The sequence below is a fragment of the Pteropus medius genome, unplaced genomic scaffold (assembly GCF_902729225.1).
Source record: "Pteropus medius unplaced genomic scaffold, Ma_sr-lr_union100, whole genome shotgun sequence".
Taxonomy (NCBI): domain Eukaryota; kingdom Metazoa; phylum Chordata; class Mammalia; order Chiroptera; family Pteropodidae; genus Pteropus; species Pteropus medius.
This window is the reverse complement of record NW_024346667.1, coordinates 11,012,423-11,027,049: the sequence shown is the minus strand read 5'-3', so window position 1 is coordinate 11,027,049 and position 14,627 is coordinate 11,012,423. Positions and strand designations below refer to the sequence as shown.

Here is a 14,627-nt window from a genome sequence, read left to right as displayed (position 1 = left end):
ATATTTTGTATCAGTGTTATTCTGATGTAGGTACCAGGCCTAAATATGCAATACCGATTTAAGTGTTTGTTCTTCCCTCTCCCTCCCTCTTTCCCATTTGCAGCTATTTGATATTTCTGTGCAGGTGGTTTACATTTGTGTAATATTGCAGTTTTTAGGAAACTGTAACCAGGGTCATGCAGAGATGATTTTCTAGAGGTGGGTGATGCCAGAGCTTATGTGGGATCCAGGCTGGATCCAGTTTCTTCAGAGGATAGGGATTTGTCCTTGCTTTAGTCTTGACCCCTCCAACCATAGGTATGTAAGCAAATCCATTTTTCCTTTTTGCAGTATCTTTTGATTTTATACCCTTGAGGAGCTGATGACCTTTGCATTTTGTAGAAATGACGGTTTTTAGGAAATTAAAATTTTTAACCTCTTCACCTGTTAGAGTTTAATAATTCTTTTCTACTGAGTTCATCATGGCATTAGGAGTAGAAGTCAGTCTTATTTTCCCAAATATATCTATTAGTTAAAAACTAAATTTCAGATTTTAATTTTGATTTCTAGTAATAGGTTGGTTAGATTGATAAAGAATAAACTTGAGTATAATTAGACGGGTATATTTAAGCGGCAGTCGCCTACATAATCAAGGCCAAGTTGTGTGTATAAAAGATCTCATTTGTGTAGTCTTACAAGGCTAATGGAGGCATCATTGAGGCTTTATAAATAATGTAAGTTGTGTATAATGTAGAGTCTCCAGAGACAGCAGAGAAAGCATCATTACCAGCCTTTTCAACCTGCTTGAGATCTTAAATTGATTTACAGCACTGAACTGGTGCAAAATGATACATCAGGATGACATGGGGTCAGCCTGTAAAAGTCTATGATGTCAGCCTATTAGTTCAGTCATCATAATTAAACCATATTACAGGGGCAGCTAAGCAGGAGTCTGGCGTTATACTTCAGATATGGGTGGTACATGGATTTCGTATGTAGTGGAAAGGCTGAACTGGGCAGGAATGCCGGTGTTGCTGAAAAGAGGGGAAAGCTTACAGCACTCCGAATTTCTGAAAAAAATTGAAGAGCAATGCAGAGATGTTCAGTCTGCATTGTTGAAGTAGCTTTCCATTTGGTAGTGGAGAAAAAGATGCTTTTGGAGTGCTGATAAGGACCTTTGCAACTCTGATCCCTGTACTGGGTCATGCTTTAATTTAACTTGGCCATAGGGACCTTCTAAAATATCAGGGCTACATACTTCTTATCTCTGATCCTTTTATTAGCACTGAGTTGCCCTGTATTGATGTATCAGCTGACATGTTATTTCTTTAACTAGTCATAGTTACCAGGGCTCCACTGAAAACAAAGATATTTGTATTGAACATAGGAACAATTCAGGAAAAGGAGACTTGTTTTTTGCTTAGATTTCTGGCAATCCTTATTCAATTCATGGGTCATCTAGGGTTGTGCCGTCCAATAAGGTAGCCATAGTCACCTGGGGGGCATTTAAGTTGAAATTAATTAAAATTAAATAAAAATAAAAATTCATCTCAGTAGCTCCAGCTGCATTTCAGGTGCTAAGTAGCCACATGTGGCTAGTGGCTGCCTTATTGGAGTGTCTGTGTAGGACATTTCCGTCGTGGCAGAGGGTTCTATCGGACAGTGCTGCTCTGGGACCTTTATTTCTCCTTTTCCTCCCTTTTTACTCATCTTTCATCTACTTCTCTGCTTGTTCCCTCTGCTGATGAGTTTGTGGGGTCTGAGAGGAAGAGCTATATCAACTAATTTTGATACTTACTAGTTGCTCTTATTAAACAATTTGTATGTGACAGTTGAAGCCACTGGATAAAATGCGGTTGACTTTTTTGTGGATTATATTTATCATTGGCATCATGGATTCTAATATGATTTAGAGCTTTCGGTAGGAGAAATCATTGTAGCTATTTTTTTTTTCTGAGTTTTTGCTGTTTCCTTGTTTTTTAATACTCCTGTTTCATTTAAGCCTCAAAACTTTCCTAAGTACTGTTGTAACATGTCACATTTTACAGGTAAAGAAACTGAGTTCAGAATGATTCACTGTCTCTTGCCTCAGGCTGTGTAACTGGTGATTGTGATATGAACAAGGTCTGACTCTAGGGCCTCACTCCTAACTGTATTTTTTTTTAAATGTTTTTTTGTTTTTGCCTAGAATACCCAAATAATCCTTGTTCTGCGGGACTTTATTATTCCAATATAGATGTGATTTTGCTTTTATTTTTTAGGCTTTTAGACAAATTTTGTGCTATTGTGCTTTTCTTGGTTATCTTCTTTTCAGTGGAAGAAAGGAAACATAATGTTAATACATATCTAAGCAGAACATAAGTGGAAGAATAAATCTGACATAAAAGTAATGCATTTCAAAGACAATTTGGTTTTATCTTTGCTTTTCTGGATAATACTACTTTCCCCTTTTGTTTTTCTTGTATAATTATAATCTAATGGTTCCGAGGAAGAAAGTTCCAGTAGTTCAGTTTATATCATCAAAGTTAGTCTTCCCTTAGCTGGTAAACTCTGCATCTTGAGATATGAATAGTTCATTGCAAATTCCTTGGAATTTTTTTTCTTATATTTAATGTCTACTTTTGTTTAGTGTTATAGTTCAGTCATTCTTAACATTTTTTTTTTGTGTGTGTGTGGGGGGGTCAGGGTTGTTAAGGAATCCGATGAAACTGTGGCTCCTATACCTTCTCATTCCCATCATCCAATCCAAAAATGCCAATATGCCCTGGGAAGCGTGTGTGTGCACTTAAGTACACAAATTGCGTGATATTTCAGGTGAAGTACATCATGGGGCTCCCTTGCTAAGTACGTTCATAAACATTAGGATTTGTAATTTCCTTTACAGAGAATAGAGATATTTAGTGTTAACAGCTCTTTTGAAGATTTTCTAATCCAGTTGGTTCATATCAAATTGAGCAACCTGAGGCCCGGAAAAGAGCGCTGACTCGCCTAACATCACCTATCTAATGACTGGCAGAGGGAAAGCCAGAGCCGGGGTCACTCTGCACGTTGTTAAGTTCTCATTTTTTTTTTGTTTCCTACCATATTTAGGGCATTCGGATGCTTTGGTTTGAGCATATCCAGTGTATGGTAATTTGGGGAGGGGAGAAAGAATTTCTTGATATATTATTGATTTTTTTGTACCTAACATTTATTGTTTGAGCTGAATAGGAATCAAATCTGGCAACCTCAGACAGATTATTTTTTTTTACAGATTAAAATTGATTTTTTTTTTCATTTTTAGAGATGGAAAAGTCTTATGTCTGATTTAATCAGTGGGACCTTACTAGAAAATGAGTGATCCAAGATTGTACAAAGTTCAAATTAAATCAGGCAATTCTGCTATGTGAATCACCTATCTTGACTCTTAAAAAACAAATCACATTCTTAACCAAAAGCTAAAATTTGGAGTATTTAGGGAAGGAGGTGGGAGATCCTAGGGAGAGAACTGCAAAGATCTGAGGAGAAAAAGGATAATTTAAATTTAAAAAGGTAGAGAAGTTTGATAGTAAGTCATAAAATAACATGAAGGCTGATAAAGTGTTCTCTGTACTTGTAATTCTATATAGGGTTTTTCTTTTTTTTTTTTTAACTTACTATCACCAGTTTATTATGAAGGATCAACTCAAGAACAACCAGATGGAAGAAATACATAGGGCAAGTTCTGGGAGACGGTGCAGAGCGTCCGTGTCCTCTCCAGGTACCCGCTGTCGGAGCACCTGGATGTTCAACAACCTGGAAGCTCTGGTTTTTACTTTTTGGTGCCAAGGTTAGCAAGGTGTGCTTTGATAACAAATGGAGACATCTCTATTTTGCTCCAAACTGAACTCTCAACTATTTATATGATATATAATAATAACATAATATATAATAATAATCTATCATTACCTGGTAGTGCAACTATTCAGTCTAATCTGCTGCTCTGTCATTTGATCTTCCAAAAAATCATCTAAAGCATTTTTAACACTCACTTCGGAGTAACTTCCTTAATAAAAAGAAGGAAAAAAAAAGCTAAGTTAGGTAGCATGAATGTATGTACTTAAAATTTAAATCAAAATCTTCATTTTGGTGTGTGTTATTAAGATGGTGCCAGTTTTAGAGAGGTACAGCTAGTCCTGTTGGTAAAAACATAATGTTTACAGCTACTGCTTGCCAGCTTACAGAAATAAGCAGGTTCTATAGAACAGTCATTTGCATAAGAGAAACTATATTTCTGTCGGGAAAAGCCAAACTTTCATAAATTGTTCAACTCCAGTGACTACATCAGATTTTTAGGAGGGTACTGGAAACCGCAGTATTTGAGCGGTTTAACATCTTTGTAACATTGGTTATAAACTAAAATCAGAACTTTAGGGACGACTCCCTCTAAGGTTCATGGGAATCTTTACCTGGTGATCCTGTGGTGTGGTGGGTTTGATTTCTTAACTAATTTTCTTGACAAGTCTGAATTTAAAGGAACATATATGCACAACAGTTTATGCACCTGTCTATTTTCAAGCTCAGACTGTAAATAAACACTGTGCCATGTTTGGGGAGAAGAGGATAGAGGAGTCTAGCTTTTGATTCAGAAATAGATTTATATACATAATTTTTAATGCTTTGTTTGTAGCTCCCCCTGAAGTTTAGGGCAGCTGTACTATAGATGTTTTTTCCTACAATCTCAGTTAGGGCATAGTTATTCAAACTATTCATTTATTTTCCTTTCATTGTCTATCTTTTGTGGTTTCTTTGTGGTATGCTTATGCAAAGTGGAAGTATTTCAGACTTTTATAGCTTTTTTTTTTTTTTTTAGCTTCAAACACCACAAGAAAAAAAGGAAACTAATTATCTTAAGTATTATAATTAGGCACTAAATTAAGTCATTATTTAGTTAGCTGAATGCAGGCTCTTTTGTTTGTTTAGACCAAAAGAAAATGTGTCATTTTAATGGAAGAGGGATTTTGAATATGCTCTTATTTGATAATTTTGATGCAGTAATGTAATAAGTATATGCTTCATTTATTCAATAAATATTTATTAGATCTGAGGGGCTCAGTCATTGGTGAGAAGACACACAAAAATGAAAAATTAAATGCAACAACACCGCAAGCAAGAGCTGTCGTAAGGTAATAGTGGGAGTCAGTTGTTATAGACAATTCACATGAGGACCACTGTGGAATGAGAGGACATGTTGGTTTGCACAGGTGGCAGGGAGAGCTGTTCCGGGCACAGTTGTGGCGTGGAAGGCTCGGGAGGTCAGCGTGAGTGTTGAGGATCTCTAGAGCAGCTCTGTCCAGTAGAGCGCTCTGCAGCAATGGCAGTGTTCTATATTTGCTCTGTCCAACCCTGCAGCCACTAGCTGCAAGTGGCTATTGAGCACTTAAAATGTGGCTAGCGCAACTGAGGAGAACTGCGTTTTAAATATTAATTCATGTTTAAATAGCCACTTGTGGCTTTCATATGGGACAGCACCGATCTGGTGAGGCTGGGGAGTAGCTCTCCCTGACCACGGTGTATATTCCTGAAGGGGCCCAGGATGGTGAGGGGGGAGAGATGTTCAGAAAGGTTAAGTTGGAGTGAGAATTTGTGGACCTTAGAGAGCCAGCATAAGGCAGCATTGGGAAGTCACTGAAGGTGTTTGAATATGCAGTTTGTATTGGAAGGGGTAGAGCCTATATGCCAAGAGATTAATAGGAAAACTATTTGAGTAATCTATCTGATGAGGTGAGTTTTGTGAGCAAAAAAAACTCTTGGTGGTTATTTGGCTGTAGAGTAATGGGACAGAGATGGCAGAGATTATTCTTAAGTTTCTAACCTGAATGGCTGGAAAATTAATAAAGCTTTTACATAAGAATAGGGAAAGTAGTTGTAGAAGGAATAAAGATTGTATGAATGACAAATTAGAATTGACAGCTTGAATTTAAGGTGGGGTATCTAAGTATTCTATAGGCAAGTTAGAGATACATAACTAAACTGCCGCTTAGAGATGGGCTTAGAGCTTTACATACAATTTTCCAGTAGTGATCGACTTTGGAAATGATGGTTGAACTTCTAAGTGTGGTTGAGTATCCTGAGAGGATCATGAACAGAGAAACAAAGAACTAGTGGGTTGAATCTTCTATTGAAGCCACAGTTAGGAATTAGAAGAAGGGAGAGGCATGCTTGAAGTAGACAAAAGAAGGATCTGGAAGAAAGACATGGAGTCAGAGGAGCAGATAAACCAGAAAGCCACAGGAAGAGATTCCAGAAACAGGTTCAGAGGGGAAATGTATGGGTCAGGGCGAAGGAGAAAAGGCTGGGCCAATCGAATGCAGTCGAGATGAGGAGACCAGACCGGGCATATTGAGAAATGAGAAATAGGTTCTCAAAATACCCTCTAGTGACTTATGTTTCAAAGTTGATGAGACCCCTTGATGTTCGAAGGTCGAGGGAAAGAAGTTAATGAATAGAAAACAGAGGTGGTGGCGTTAGTGATCTGGAGCACAGGTGACAGGTAAGGAGGGAGAGGTGTCTGAGAGAGAAGCAGAACGGGGTTCAAGTGAGAAAGGGAAGCAGATGGCAGAGCTCACGCCAGCTTGTGCTGATTTTCGCGGTAGCGTAGAGGCCAGTCTCTTCGTTGGGATGGTGAGGTGAGGGAATCAGCAGATGGCATTGGAAGATAAACAATAATGGAGAAGTTTTGGAAGAACCATTGTAGGTGGTGTGCCAGCAAATCTGTGGAGAATTCAAAGTATAAACAGGAGGAAGCCTGGGTTAAGCTTGATGTGGCTGCAGAGAAGACTAGTAGTTGTCACTTTCTGGAATAACTTGGTGACCTGGTAGGAAGATTGGAGAGAAACGTTGGCAGAGATGAGTCTGGCCTAGGGATAGCAATTTGGTTAAGGAATGAGACTCTAGAATCAGGATTCTTGGGTTTAAGTCCAAGCCCCAACACTTAACTTGCTTTTTATAACGATGGGTAAGCTACGTACCACTGACGCCTGTACCTCACTTTTCCTCATCTGAAAAAGCGAGGTAATAGTACCAGCCTCAGAATGGATTGTAAGATGAAATGAGTTATACTTCCGTATTTCATCTAATCTAAGATGCTGCCCAGTGTAAGACAGTCTTTCGTGTACTATTGAAAAAACTGTCAATTAGACTTGATATACCATTGATTATAAGTTTCCTGGTTTCAGAGGTGTTAAAATGGGAGGGGAAGGTACATCTTACAGTCAGTAAAACATAGAGTACACAAAGGATGTAACACGGACTTCGTACGTGATAAGCCCTCAAAAATGTTATTTATACATTTGTAAAAATGAACGTGATTTTAGAGTCTGGAGTGTTGAGAGTGGTAACACATCCAATCTAGGTAAGGCAGTCACAGGTTGTAAGGAGTCCAATGGACCGAATAAATTGAGAGGAGTTAAGCAATGGGAATGCTGGTAATGAAACTGTGAAATACCAAGTTTGGCAATTTGTAGATGGAACATTTCCCTGACAATTCTGGATACAGGTTTTTAAAAAAAGCGTAGTAGTTGAACTAATAGAAGAATGCCTTTTAATGATTTTAAAAAGTTATTTAAATTGCCCAGAGCTTTACAAAGTAAGTATTCTGGCATGGATTCTTGTCATAGTGTCAGAAGGAAAGGGGGAAATTGATTTGTGCCTTTTCAAGAGAAGGAAGGATATTAATAGCCAGCTGTAGAGCCCTTCTAAACGTGGCTCCAAACTCAGAAACCATAAAGGAAAAATTTATACATTTGACAGCATTTATGTGACCGAACATGTAGAAATGACCAAGCACACACTCACAACCTTTCAGGTAACAAATTTGCAAGCAAGTTACCGTCTTTTGTACAAAACTTTTTAAATCAATGGGAAACACCATCCTGATAGAAAAATTGGCAAAGATTATGAACAAGTAATTCACAAACAAATGAAATGCAGATGACTAATAAACATAAAATGTTTGCCGTGTCCTAGATCAGACTCTTCACTAGAATGGTGACAGTTCTCTTTTCTTTTATTGTATTTCTCTTTGTGGACTAGGAAGTATAAGTCGGGGAAAACTGGGCTTTTGGAAACCAAAGTTTCCTGCCTTCTAAGAGAAGCTGGAGTTCCAAGTTGGTACACGATTCGTATAAGCTGGAGTTTTAAGAGACAGGCCTTCCCCATCCCATTTCCCTGATAACTACCCTACTACCCTCCAGGACAGGATTTTGGGATAGAAGTACCCTCATTAGAAAGTGAAGTGTTCCCAGCCCTTCAGGGCCTGGCTATCAGTTACACACAGTTTCTTAGTCAACTGGCACGATTGATGAACGGTAAAGACACCAGCACTTATTAGAGCACATCGAAATGGGCCTCTTTCTCTCCTTCCTGAGTTGACGTGTTAGAGTTTATTTATAGCGACATTTTCTTATTCATATGAGATAGTGATGGTCTTGGGATATGGTTTTGATGATTGGGATGGACTGGTTTATAAGGTATTAAAGTAAAAAGTTCTCATATAGTAAAACCTCTTATAAAGTGAAAAAAAAAATTTAAAGAGTTAGGCATCAACATTTAATTTCCCAGATTTTCTCTTAGGGGTAATGGTTAGAGTCGTGGGAATAAAGAAAGCTTTTCACCTTCTGTCAGGAAGGGAACGATCTGCTGGGCACTGGTGGGATCCTTCCCCCAGTGAAGTGAGGTACACTCGGTCTCACCCCCGCAGTGAGTGAGTCCTTACGCAGCCACGAGGCAGAATTGAATTCGTCAGCATCTTCTGCCTCACCGTATTCTTTTTTTTTTAACGATCTGCAAATATTTCAAAGTTGGGTGGGGAACAGCTTTTAAGTCTCATCTACAGGCTCAGCACTTGGCCTTTTACCATCCCCTCCCCATTCCTAAGTCCCTTCTGAATGACAGTGACTGGGGAGTAGGGACCCTGGATGCATAGATCCGACCTGTCCCTCACACTCTTTCAGCTGAGTTGGAGAGGGAGGATGAACGTAGGGAAAATGGGTCTTAATTTCATCTAAGAGAGTAGCTTTTCATGAAGGGGATTAATAATGGCGCAGGGACTGTTGCATTAGAAATTATACAGTTAGCCCTATTAAAGCTCAGGGCAGCCGATTGTATATAGCTGGCCACCTCATCTGTTACGGCTTCCTGTTTTGCCTTTGCCTGTTGCTGGCTTTGCATTCTGGCATAATTAATAACAACCTCTTTATTGTCCCTCTGTTTATGCTTGTGTGCTCAGGACTTCTGTTTAGTTTGCTCAAGCTTGAGGGCATGTTTGATTGGTTTTTAATGTTTTTCTGTTAACTGTGAACAAAATTAACTTATCACTTAAATGATTGGCACCCAAGCTGTATTTACAGCATGTATTTGCATTTAAACATTGAAGCGGTTTTTTTGGTCTTCTCAACTTGCACAGACCGATGAGATATTGCTCTGTATTCCAGGGAAGCCTCCTTTAAAAAAGATGTATCCCCACTGTAGGGGTCTGCTTTTGTTAAGCTGATATTAATTCAGCAAGTATTTCATGCATTCCTACTGTGCATCCAGCACTGGGCTCTGTTATGGATGGGATAGTGAAACATGTAAGTCAGTTTCTGCCCTGAAGAAGCAATCTTTCTAGTAAGGGGAGACTACGATGATGGAAGAGTTAAATAACAAGCCATTGTTATTAATGTTATATCATCTTAGCTTGAAGCTGTTTCTCCTATAATTGAGGTAGTCTTTCAAAATCAAAGGATTGGGAAAGAAATCTAATGCGGTTGTCAGAGCTTTAGTTTCCTGCCCATTTCTACTGTAGTTGATTTTTTCAGGGAGTTTTTGAGTGTCTGTGTTTATATTTATGCTTATGTTCCTGGTCTCTCTCTTATACTTCATAAAGTTGGGACGAGGGGTCCTCAGTATAGGACTTGCACTGAGGATCTTATGACTGAAGCACAATACATACCTGCTTGTCTCATCTATCTTCTATTTTAATAGCTTTTATTACAGTTAATCTTGAGCCTGAATTCCTTGAGGGTATGTGGACCATGTCTTTGTGATCTTTGTGTTAGCGCGTTGGTTCTCACCTTGCCTGCACATCAGAATCCCATGAACAGTAACCGCAGCAGGCATGCCTGCCCCACTCCGGATCCTATTCAGGGGTTACGGTGGAAAGCTTTTTAAAATGTACACCATAGGGAAGGCTGATGTGCAGCAGTATTAAGAACTATTGGCCAGACACACAGTCAGTACTTGATGAGTGAGTTTTCTTCATTTTAGCGTTTTTAAAACACGTCAGGAAGTGTGACCTGTGGTGTGTTGTGAGTTTAGTGTGTGCACACACTGTCTTTTATACCCGGCAGAGCTGGGTGCTAGGTGACCCCTGCTGTAAGGGTTCCAGACATGCCGGTTAATTCCGAGGGTTAACTTTTTGTTTCCTCGTTTTTTCTTTGAGGAGAAAAACGATAGGGAGAACAGGTATGTGCGTTTGACATCTTTCCTTTTTTTTCCTTCTTGAAGGAATCAGCAATTTCTTGTGCCTCAGAGTTTAGGAGTGGAGCTAAATAAAACTGTTGAGGCCCAAGGCACTTAGACTACAGGGAGAAAAGGGGCAGAAGAGTGCGACTGAGTAGAGTAGCGGGTCATCTGGCAACGTCTGGAGAAATTTCTGGTTGTCACAACTGGGGGAAAGCAGGGGTGTTTCTACCAGCAAACAGTGTGTGGCTGCATATCCTATAATGCTACAATAGAAAAACCCTAGAGAGGAGGATGAAAAAAGGGGGTCAGAGGCTGATGGGATAGGGTACTGGAATCATAGTGTCACTGACTCGTTTCTGCCACACAGGCACACCGTTTGCTTTATCATCCCCTCACCCAGGTCCTCTGCGGTTGAGTACTACTTTTCGCCATTGTCTATAGATAGCATTGCGACCGTATGAGCCATTAAAATGAACATTTTAATGTTTTACTGATAATAAAACATGATGCTTGAAAGAGTTCGTGAGTTAAATTTTCTCTGTCTCTACATCTGCTTGAATAGAAAATGGAATGGGAAAGTATTACCTCAAGAAAAACAGAGAGCCAATAATTTTGTTCCGTCTATGTTTTCAGTAAAGGACCCTAAGAATAATCAGCGGGGATGTAAAGAAAATGAATTTCTTTCTTAAAAGGGTTTAATTTCAGTGTTTCACAGACTCATCATAAGAATATTAAGAGTTGAACACACATATGGGCTGTTGGTGTAAATAATGGTGCCAATTTCCATATGTCTTGTTGAGGTATAGATTATGATTTCTTATCCTATTCTAGGCTCTTTAGATTAAAATTAACTTTTGTCACTGCCACCCTGATAAGACTCTTGTTTTTTCCATGTTCTAGGGACATAGGAAGATATCAAGAAGGAAAGCAACAGTGAAAAAAATAAATTGGGAAGGGAAGGAATTGGAAGGCTTAAGATAAAACTATAAGCAAATCCTTGCTTGTCAGTTCCTCTACTTTATGCATGCGACAAAGGAGGAGGTTATTTAGGAGAAGCTGGATAGGAGAGGGTTGCCTTGGTGAGCTCCTTCACCTTTCTGTACCTCGGTTTCATAATCTCTAAAATAGTCTTTACCTTCTAGGATTCTTTTAAAGATTAAGTGAGTTAATAGGTGCAAAGTGCTGAGAACAGCGCTTGGTGCTTCGTGGTGGTGCTGATGATAGTGATGATATGAGAATGATATTGGCTACTTGAGCTGTGTTGGAATTTGACAGACCAAGGATGCACTGTTGTGGGGTGTCTCCCATAGAGCTGCCTGCGTGACAGCGCTCTCCCTTTGGAGCTGATGGCGATGGTGATGGTGATGAGAGTTTATTGAACCCTCAAACTGGGATATTTCAGATGTTCTATAAAGGCTTTTTTGCCCATAGTATGAATTTCAAGAGGAAGATAGAGTGATTTATGTGATAAAATAATGTTTGTAAGTTTTTATAATATAATAAACCATTATAGTTAACTGTCATCTACCTATAGATTTTTCAAGGATGTATTTAGTTTTGAACAAGGCTTTCTTTAGAATTTACTGTGTTCTCAGGGTATTTAATAGTTTTATTATTGTAAGCAAAATATGATAAGCAATTAAAAGCTTTCTCTGACGAAGCAGAATAGATTTTAAAAGCAGTGGCTAATTCCCTTTAAGGCTGCTTTGGATGGTCCATTCCATGGTTGATACCCATTGGTGCCACTGATTGATAGTTGCACTCATTTGGGTTTCCATTGCACAGTAGGTTTCACAAAGCCCAGGATGCCCAGGAGATGTAGTTGTGGCAGAGAAAGCGGCACACGTTGTGGCCACTCTCCCTGCACGTACATTCCTCCTTAAACAGCTTGAACGTGGCACGTGACTCTCACCACAATCAACCTTATAGTATGGTTCTCCCATCCCTCCCCCACACACTTTATGACTGTAAGCTTGGTGGTGCTGGGGACCAGATCATACTCGTGTCCACTGCACCTTTGTGTGGTGAGCACTTAATGGTTCAGTAAAATAGTGAATTAGTGGAGATTAAAGTTTTTTTAGTAGTTGAACATATAAAGGAGGAGAACTTGGGTTTTTCCATTCTGACTGGTAAATAAGTCACTGTGGGGAGGTGAATGGATAGGACCGGCGTGAGCATGGGACCCGAGGCAGCAAAGGTCTGGATTTATGGTGCGGGTCTCACCTAACTCTGTAGGTGACCCTCGTATCCACAGCATTATTTCTCTAACGCAGTGAAAGGCATTGCATTTGCTCCCTTGGGCTCCTAGCTGGAGAAGCCCCTGCAGCTCTGGAAGAGGGCCACTGTGCTTTGTTCAGTTTTTCCTCGTTGGTGGCCGGGTGGACCTAGTAAGTCTCGTCCAGTTTTTGGCAGATCGAAAACAGGATGTCATTGATTGTCATGTAGAGGAGAGTGAAATTTGGCTGATCTCAATGTTCGTTTCAGCAATTATGTAAACTTTGATTTTTTTAGGAATTATTTTATTCTTCTAAATAACAGATTTATGTACTGGAAAAGGCACAGGACCAAATTAAATTACTCTTGAGACATTTGAGTGTGGCACAGAACATTTTGGGGGTAAGATTCATGCACTGAAAACTTTGAAGGATATTTGAATTGTTAATGGAAAGGGGACACGAATGGGAAGGAAACTGACTCTTTGTTATATTATGGCATTTTGTAAAATTGAATTTTACGGTCATGTGCCTGAATTGCTTAATAGAAAGGTACGTTTCCACTCATATCATCTTTACCCAGAATTAGGTCATATATTCCAACCCTGAATACAGGAATAAATTCCTCTGAAAATCCCAGTTCAGTGTTATTCCATTCTGTGCAGAAACACTTTCAATTATTTTTTCCTTTAGAAAAAGATAAATCTCGCCACTTTTTGGCCATAATACTGTCTCCTGGAGCCATGTAGAATAAATCTCTCACCTACTTCCAGTTTTTATTTATTTTTATTATTGGAGTTTTAAGATTGAAAATAGGAATCGATTATAAGATAAGACAGCTCTCTTGCACTCCCCTCGTCCCGGCTCACTCCTAAAGGCAACCACTTGTTCAATTTTGCTTATTTCATTCCAGGCCTTTAAAGATGTACATATATTATACACGTACAGGTTTTCTTTCTATTTTTGTTTTTAAAATGGGATCGCACTGTGTATATTGTTCTGCAACTTTTTAAAAGTGAACAATTATGGTATGGTTTTCCTTTCCATGTTAGAAGCGAAAGTCTGTTTATCCCTACCCTCCCCCCCCCGCCCCCCGCCGTGGCCCTTTTAACGGTTATGTCATTTTCGGATGCACTGTAATTATTTAATCATTTCATTACTGTTAGACGTCTGAGTTGTCTGGAACGTGAGTAATCTTGAGCATAGATCAAGCCCATCTGAAGATGCAGCTTCCCTTCTAGCTCCCCCAGATTCTGGCTGTTTGCTAACCTCGTAGCATGGGGCCTGAGGGTGGGAGTCCCCTTCATTGCCACCCCAGGCCATCCTCCAGCCGTCTTCCATAAAAACACTCAGCTTGGAACATGATGTCAGCTTATACCACTCACTTCCCTTCCTTGTGAGTCACTTACTGCCTCACTCCCCATCATTCACCTCCTTCCTACAGGATTTCAGCTTCTGGTCGTACTTCCTCCATACTGCTCCTGTGATCATTCTTGGACTACTTCTCCAGTGACCTTTGATCCCACCTCAGATCTGCAGTCTCACAGTCCCATGCTATGGGATTTTACACATCTAAAATTTAAACAGATTTCTCCATTTATTTATTTACTTAAGCAGGAAAGTGTATTTGTTCATGGCTCTGCCTTCAGAATATATCCAGAATCTGACCTTTTCTGCCATGCCAATCCAAACCTTTATCATCTGGAACCATAACAATGATCATAGCTTCCTAACTGGTCTCGTTACTTCCTGCTTCCATCTTTTCTCTCTGTTCTCAATCTATAAGCCATAGTAATCCTGTTAAACTGTCAGACCATGCCTTACATCTCTGCTCACATCTCCCAGTGGTTCCCATGTCAAGGAAGAGCTAAGAAGTCCCTATGGGTTTCTATATGTCTGCTCCCCTCACCTCTCCGACCTCCCCCGGCCCCTGCCCCGCTCCCCCACCACCACAATACTCTCCTCACTCAC

General features: G+C 39.6%; 1 protein-coding gene across 4 annotated transcripts in view; it reads left to right on the top strand.

The window, feature by feature from the left end:
• SMAD1 (SMAD family member 1) overlaps window positions 1-14,627 on the top strand; it is a 67,236-nt gene that overhangs the window by 1,716 nt on the left and 50,893 nt on the right. The window lies entirely within an intron of this gene.